An 8,899-nucleotide genomic window follows, 5' to 3' on the forward strand; every position below is an offset into this window, starting at 1 on the left:
TCATACCCTACAGGAGTTTGTGGTATTTTTAAATATGTTAATTGGTAAGCTTCCAGCAAAAAAAATTAACTGATTAAAAGTTTTCAATACAAAAAATTTAATTACACAATTTTTAATTATAAGAAATTCCAGCAGAAACAAAAGCCAATAAACAGCTCTATCAAGTGATTAAAAATTAAAACAAAGATGTAATGACTCTTTAAGCATCAGAGATTTTTTCTTGCTTCGTCAGCTAAATCTTTTTCTTTAAGTATCGGAGACTTCCCAATCATTAGATTGAGTGGGATTGTTAGATTCAAGTTGTCATAAATGATTGAGATATTATACAACTCCGCACTAACATAGAAACATGTAAAGATCCAAACAAGTCTTTCAAAAGACCAGAAGTAACGTAATTATAAGATATGCTGATAAACAGCCGATTGTTGATAACTTTAGTTAGATTCTCTTATTTCAGACTAATTGGATAAAGCTGGAAAAATCTAGATCAGAATGTATTATTTAGAGATTAAGATTTGAAACGATAAAACAAAGATTGAACTCTATAAGTATGAGAAATCTGTTCCTTACTTTTTCTTAGTCAAATCTTTTTCTGAAGTTTTGGAAACTTCCCGTTTATCAGACTGAGTGATATGAAAAAAATTAAAAAAAAAAGAAGTTATCTCCATGTTGTCATGCATGATTGAGATATTATACAAGTCTGCACCCTGCACTAACATGTAAAGATCCAAAAAAAAGTTTTTGACAAAACAAAACAAGGAATAAGAGTAATGTAAGGAAAATACAAAACAAGGAATAGTGTGTAAATTTAAGTGCGGTCCGAGGTATGAGGACACATCCTAGTGACTGAAGAGGGGTATGTGAATTTACATGCTGTAAACATGGGTAGAGACAAGCCTCTCCAGCAACATAAGGGAGAGCATTGGGGCGCTGTCGCTTCCTTTTTTTCTGTTCTTTTTCTTAAAGAATAAACATCTTTGATGTTAGAGGACAGGAGAATAACTGTCTAGATCAAAATCTGAAATAGATTCAATTTGTGTTAGTGCATAAGACATGACAGAAGGAAATGATATAGTGACTGCATCAAAATATTTTTACTCGCTTCTTTTCTTCTTAGGCAGAAATCTAGTTTGTTAGCTTGACTTCTTGATTCTTAGATTGCCTGACATGAGGGTTTTTCTTTTCTTCTTTTTGTACTGTCAAGAAAGTGTAATATGACATGAGTAAACATGATTATTATTATTATAAGTCCAAATATGGATTCGGATACACTAAAAAAGTAGCAGTTATAAAAATCCATTTTTTGTATTTGTTACAAATATACCAGAAATTGCATCATCCTCTGAAACATTACAACTACCAAAAGAAAAGTATCTTTTGCCAACCAACACCAGCATCCTAGAACAACCGAAAACATTATTTAAAATTTGCATCCCTGATTCTTTAGTTGAGTCATCAACAACTAAAAATGAAAGTCTTACCATTTCTCCTTTGCTTGTAGCTTGCATAATTTCTGATGATATATTTGCAGCAACTTGATTGAGTTTTCCAGGGAGGGTTTGGCAGCATCTTTTCTTCCTTCTGCTGAGATTCTTCCTTTGCTTCTTTTTCCTTGATTTTTTCCTTCATTTTGTTCAATTGCCAAAAACTTGTGCTTCTAAGCTGACAAATTTCCGCTATGCATCATAGTTAAGTTTGATAGTTCAAGATCCTGTTTATATACCCAATGATACCCGTATTTCTTCACCTCAACATGAAAACCTGGCTAGTAGCTAATTATTTTAAATTCCTGTTTCATGCTACCGAGGTTAGATGTGCCCTGCAGATGATATTCTTCAATGAATAGTCTTTGACTGAGAAAGAATAGCCACATGTGTTCTGATTCGTCTGAAACTAGTTCTAGATCTCCATAAAAATCCACCGCCATATCAACAATAAAAGGATACCTTCCTTTTGTTTTGAAGGACTCATAGCTAAAACTGTTTCATGATGTACCACAAATATAACACAGCACGCCGATCCAATCATTGTCATCCATAACGGGTGATGCGTCTATGCTTATTAAACTGCCCAAATGTTGATTGTTGAACCACCTTGGTATTTCATTTCCAAGAGTAACACTTTAAATTCTTGCAAATTCCATTAGAGGGTAATCAAAATTTTTGTACTGGTGATGCTCCATGTACTGCAGACACAGCTGTATGTTAGTTCCTAATTCTGACACAAAAAAAAAAAAAAAAAAGATGAGAGAAATAGATAGAACTTAGGAGGAGAGATGGGAGGAGGAAGGAAGGAGCATGCACACCTGAATAATTTGTATCATCCATGAAAAACCCATGTTTGAGCAGCGTTCCCTCTCAACCAATTTTGAGCAGTTGAAAATGTATAATCCTGCATCTCTTCCACTAGATAGATATTTTATCCATGGCAGCATGTAAGTAGGTGATGGGAAGTCAAATCATGAAGGGAGCTCAGGCAAATGTTTCAACTGCTTGCAGTGTTGTAAGTTTAAATGGAACAGTTTGGAAAGCTCCTTGAGGTTGGGCAGTATAGAAAAATTGTTTCCACTTAAATCTAGGCTTTCTAAGCAACATAAATTTCCGATAGCATCAGGGATTTGAAGTAAATTACAGAAACTTAGATCAAGTTTGCAGATACATGGGAAAATTGGCGAGGAAGGCAATAAATAGCTAACTCAACTTTTATGTTCTCTGGAGTAGGAAGGTGTTGATTGGGGATAAAAAGGAGCTTTACCTATATAAATCTTCATCAAATGTTCTACATCCCTAGGTTCATTCAATAACTGGTTATTATACAGTTTTGAACAGCCGTAAAGAAACAAATATTCAAGAGAATTGAGGCCAAATATGATAATGTGGTAACTTGGTAAGACTTTTGCAGTCTTTGAAATTCACAAAAATAAGCTTTCTTAGAAGACCAATGGATGGATCAATCTGCCTAAGTTGTATACGTCCTTGGAGATCTAGCCACTCAAGATTTAGGGCCTCCCCAATATCTGGCATCTCAATTGGATTTTTGGAATGAGAGAATCAAATGTCTCAAATTGTGTAGACTGTAGAGGCTGCAATGAATGTCCAATAGTAGGAGACAAAGTTAATAATGACATGCGGGGTTTCTTTTGTCTCTTTAATTAATTAAAAAAAGGAAACAGCACAAGAAAGTTTGGTTTTTATTTGTGCATCTAAAGAAAAACAAAATAGATAAAGAATAAAAATTTACATTACCTTCATGCCTTCCCATAGTTGTTTGATGTTGCTATTAGGCAAAAGCAACCTAACAGGATTGTCCAGCTCAAAACTAGGTGGCAAACACTCAAAAGGATATTCATTCCAAGTAAGATATCCTAATTCATTGGAAAGATTACCAAGTCTTCCTGAAAAATTCATTTTTTCAAGTACGAGCAACTTAAGGTGAATCATTTTTGATAGAGCATCTGCCCTTATTGTTGTTTGAGGAAAGTTGCTTTATTTTTAATAACCATGGCTTCAAGATAATCTGCTGCCTACAAAATTGCAAAGGGGAAAGAAAATGTTAGATCTTTTGAAGTATTTACCCCAATTCTAGAAAAATGGTAACTAGGATTTTATAATCAAAAACTATTTTACCATATTGTCTAACATACCTTTGTGGAGATCTTTTTGAAATCCCATAATCTACTCCATTTTCTTGGCTTCTTAGGTGATTTTTCTCGAACAATATACCTGCCTAAATCTCTCAACAAGTCACGCATATGAATCAATTCATATTTAATGGTTATGAGTGATCTATCAATTAGAACTTGAAGGCCATATTTAGGATGAAATCCACGAAAATCAATAACTTTCATCAAATATTGCACAGGGTATATGTAGAATAAGCAAGCAAGCAATATCCAAAAATATTCCCTTCTCGGTATCCTCCAACTCATCAAAACTTATTTGCAGTACATCCATAATATTTCAACCAAACAAAGATGAGCCCAATACTTCATTGCTAAGGGATGGCCTTGGGCATGTGATAGTATGTCATAAGCCAACTTTTTATAATCGGTCATAACATAATTACTTTTGAAAGCATTTCTGCAAACCAACTGAACAGCATGTTCGTGATCCAATGCTTGGACTTGGTAAACATCATCTACTCCATGTCTCATCAATATATGCTTATCCCTAGAAATTATGATGATTCTGCCCCCTTCACCTAGGCATTCACGTAACAAAGTATCTCTACTCCTTGGAAACATCTTTAGGAGTCCAACTTGATCAACATTATCAAGAACTATCAATTCCCTTGCTAGCATAGTCTAGTCAATAACAAACATGTTCCCTTAAATAGATGGTAAATCTCTAAACTTTTTTCATTCTGAGATTGACAAGGTAATTGTTTTTGTAAACCTGATACACTAGAATTCTGATCAATTTTGCTTACATCATCAATGAAACAACGAAAATCATATTAATGAGAGATTTCTACATAAAAACCATGACCAAGAGTTGTTTTTCCTATTCCACCTATCCCACTCATCCCCACAACTTGAATGTCATTAACGGACCCCAAACGTAAAAGCTTTGCTAATTCTTTAACACAAGATTCCATCCCAACCAGATCATCATTTGGAAGACTTGAAAATTTGTGACCCAGTATATTTGTTATCTTTTCAAGATCTTCAATCTCTGCATATTGTAGCCTATATGAACATTTATAGAAAATGAAGAATGTCAAATAATCACCCAACTCAAGAGAACCAAAATAAATGTACATGCATATAAAGAAGATAAGAACAGAGTACTTTTTCCCCTTTTAAATACTATTTGCATTAAATATGTATAAATTTCCCACCCAATTTACATGTTAGATTTTCAACCAACCTCTCTCAAGTTTTAAAAAGGGGTAATAAATTGGAGGAAACTACGAGTAAGAAAGGATGAAATACATGCACATAATGATATGACTAAGCGCATATATATGTAATATAACAAATTAAGATACATAATCAAATGAGAGATGTTACTTACTTTTTTCGGATAGTTGAGAAAGCATAGTTGTTTGAAAACACCACAATGAAGAAAAGGCGAGACCCTTGAATGGCTTGGATCAGCTCTGGCGCTATGGATTCGCCTTTCTTGAGATCTTTACCATCTTTGAATGCATCAATGGTGCCTTTTCTACTAAGAGCTTGAAAAAGAAAACCAGTGAAGCTATTGCGTGTGTCTTCACCGCGGAAGCAGCAATGAATTGTGGTCTTGGAAGCCATGCAATTAGCAAAAGTGGAAGCAAACTTGATCAGAAATCAGAATGATGTGTGGGTGAGAATCACGAGGATAAGGTTTTGGATAGAAATGGAATCCTTATATTAAAGACCCTGTTTGTGGTTTAGTCGTTTTTTCTTTGCAACTTCTCCGCTTTCTTCTTCTGTCCTTACAAGTGGAAACACAGTTGCGGTGATTTTTTTATATATTTTTACAATTTATCTTATTATATAAAATAAATAAATTATTCTCTTACTCTATGTATTTTCTCTCAAATTGCATCCTATATTTCTCTTTAAATTGCTTTTACTCCCTGTGTGTTAAAGTTGTTACTAACCACAGTTGAAACAAATAGAAAAAATCATTCTAACATTTTTCATACACTTGTATTTTTTTATTTTTTCTTAGATTACATAAGATATTCTTCTTCTTTTTTTCTGTATTACTTTTACTCTGTTAACGTGGTTAATTAACGTCAATTAAAAAATGTGAACAAATTAAATTGTCTTAACATTTTTTTTAAATACTCAATAACAAATTATCAATTGATCTTGTGAATGGATCTTTCTTAAGACAATCATAATTTTTCCTTTAATACTTTACTTTTATTTTATTGATGATAACACTTGAAAGATGTAATTCTTGATCAAAACATTATATCAAATACTTGGTCATCAAAAATAAATATTTCAAAAAAAAAGTTAAAAATACAAATATAAAAACAAAAACCCTAAAATTTGAAACAAATAATCATATTTAATTAATAGTATTGTAATCAACAGTTTATTATGTTTTGTTCCTTAAACTTTTTTTTATAATTTTTTATTAGTTTTTGAGTTTTTTTTATCTGTTTCTGGTCCTTAAACTTTTTTTATTATTTTTATTTTTAATTCTTTAACCTTTTTTTCCTGACTTTTAGTCCCTTAAAAAAATTAAAAGTAACAATAAAAAAAATTTAAAGACTAAAAATAAGAATAAAAAAATGTTTAAGGAAAAAAAGAAATAAAAAATTAAAAATTAAAAATAAAATTTTAAAAAGTTTAGAAATTAAAAACATAATTTATCCTATAAAAAAAACTTTGTTTGTGAGAAATATGCAAATCATTTTGTCACTTGTTTGAACTTTTTACATAATTTTACTTTCGTTTTCATTTTTATCTTTCTTTTAAGGTTATTTTGTAAAAACTAAAAAAAAAATCAATAATTTTTTTTTATTCTAATAAAATAAGTGTGGAATTTTCTTTGTGAATGACAGACAAATAGAGAAAAAACTCGACAATTACAAAGGAATGCGGAGAGAGTATGTTGTTTTATGTTTCCACTATTTATCTATTAAATATATCACATCAATCTATTCCATACCACTTGTCTCTTTAATTTTGTCACATTAGATCTTAATATTTTATTGTTAAATCTCAGGCAAAATTGTTTTTAAAAAAATCCTCACGCAAAATATTTAACTCAAGCAAGGAAATTATAAATTTATATTATAAGAATCAAATTTTATCATCAACAATTTATTATCCAGAATTCTCCTTTTATTTTACCATATTCTTAACAATTAGTTAACATGTTATTATTGAATTTCAGGAAAAATAATTAGCCAGTGCAAGGCAATAATAAATTTATAATATAAGAATCAAACTTTATCTCTCAACAATTTTATTTGGTTGAAATTTCATTATGTTTTTTTACACAGTTTTTAAGGCAATATTATGAGACTTAAAAATAAACTAAAAAAGAATATAAAAAAATAAATGAGCATAGAATAAATATATAACCAATTGAATATAAATAAGATTTTAAAATGCATAATTAGTTGTTTTTAGAAATTTTGAATTTAAATTTTAAGATTAATGAAAAACAATATATCCCACTCTATTAATGAGAGTAAATTAAGAGATAAGATCATATCATAAAAAATATACTTAATTTTTTATTCGTAAAAATCAAATACGTCTACCGAATAATTTATAATAATTCACACACTCTTAATAAATAATACAAATATTTAAAGATAATAACTATTTCTAGCTACAATTTAATTTTTGAATTTCTAATTTTTTATATTTTAAAATTAATTTTGTATTATTTTAGAGACATCTCTATTATGAAGATGCAACTACCTCAACTTAACATCTATATCCTATATAATAAAAGAAAAGTATAGGGAAAAGCCTATTGTGCACATACCTAGAAGCTTGACATGTGTCCAATTTGTTGGTTTTTTGAGCATTTCCGCATCACACTTCCACCTCTGTTGGTTGCTCCACGTATTGCTCCACATGTCTTTTTTTTTCAGCCTTCATCCCGAGCCTTCTCACTTTCCATTTTATCTTTCCATTTCTCTTTCTCCCGTGCTTTCTAGAGCTAGTGCTTTGGGAGGAGTAGCGATTCGACGGTTGAAGTTATTAATCCATTATTTATTTTTTCAATCGTGAGAGAAGAGAACAGGACGACGAAGAAGAAGAATCCAAAAGCAATCCCATCTGTGTGTTTGCATATCAGAAGGGAGGGCTATCAAACTAAGGTTCTTTTGTTTTCCTTCCTTTTTATGCATTCTCTCTCTCTCTCTCTCTCTCTCTCTCTCTCTCTCTCTTTTTAATCTCTGTGTTTTGATTGAATTATGAGGATTGCTCTTAATCGGTTTGATCTTCTTCGTTTTTCTTCAAAATCCTCATGAGAGATCTAATCTAACCAGGCTTTTGGGGGTGTTTCAGACATTGCATGCATATGGGGTATGTTTTATGAATCCAACCATAGCTGGAAAAAAAAAGTTGACTCCTTTTTTTCCTTTTACCTTCAATTAGCTTTTACACATTTATGGGTATCTGTGTTTTTCCCTATATTGATTGATAATCATGTGCTAGGATGATGACCCTTGAAAGTTATTCCTTTATCTCTCTTGATTTATACCTTTATCTGGAAAATTGATGAAAAGGTTTTAAGATAGGTTGTGGGTTATATGTTTTTTTGGTTGAATTTATCAACCTATTACCATTGGATTTTTAATTTTCTGAATAAAAGAGACTCGAGTTGCAGTTACTGAAATCAATGGAATGTATTGCAGGTGTGCATAAAGGCGACTGGTGAGAAGAGTGCGGAGATGGTGACCGACGAAGGTGCAATATATGTTATCCTATATAATAAAAGAGAAGTATAGGGAAAAGCCTATTGTGCCCATACCTAGAAGCTTGACATGTGTCCAATTTGTTGGTTTCTTGGGTATTGCTGCATCACACTTCCACCTCTGTTGGTTGCTCCACGTATTGCTCCACGTGTCTTCTTTTTCAGCCTTCATCCCGAGCCTTCTCGCTTTCCATTTTATCTTTCCATTTCTCTCTCTCTCATGCTTTCTAGAGCTGGTGCTTTAGGAGGAGTAGTGATTCGATGGTTGAAGTTATTAATCCATTATTTATTTTTTCAATCGTGAGAGAAGAGAAAAGGACAATGAAGAAGAAGAATGCAAAAGCAATCCCATCTGTGTGTTTGCATATTAGAAGGGAGGGCTATCAAACTAAGGTTCTTTTGTTTTCCTTCCTTTTTTATGCACACTCTCTCTCTCTCTCTCTCTCTCTCTCTCTCTCTCTCTCTCTCTCTCTCTCTCTTTTAATCTCTGCGTTTTGATTGAATTCTTAGGATTGCTCTAA

At 31.8% G+C, this 8,899-nt stretch overlaps 1 long non-coding RNA gene across 5 annotated transcripts; it reads right to left on the bottom strand.

Annotated features, from left to right (window-relative positions):
- Positions 1–549: 549 nt before the first annotated feature.
- On the bottom strand, positions 550–5,408 carry LOC114379738. Of its 5 annotated transcripts, XR_003659585.1 has the most exons (6): positions 5,016–5,408; positions 3,644–4,687; positions 3,246–3,523; positions 2,306–3,082; positions 1,482–2,185; positions 550–1,196 (listed from the first exon to the last, which is right to left on the bottom strand). It is a non-coding gene; the product is annotated as an uncharacterized LOC114379738 (long non-coding RNA). The 5 variants fall into 5 exon arrangements; XR_003659587.1 differs by lacking the exon at positions 550–1,196 and having other exon boundaries at positions 1,216–2,185; positions 3,644–3,726; XR_003659583.1 differs by lacking the exon at positions 550–1,196 and having other exon boundaries at positions 1,216–2,185.
- Positions 5,409–8,899: the final 3,491 nt, after the last annotated feature.

This window comes from Glycine soja, chromosome 12 (genome assembly GCF_004193775.1).
Source record: "Glycine soja cultivar W05 chromosome 12, ASM419377v2, whole genome shotgun sequence".
Classification (NCBI taxonomy): domain Eukaryota; kingdom Viridiplantae; phylum Streptophyta; class Magnoliopsida; order Fabales; family Fabaceae; genus Glycine; species Glycine soja.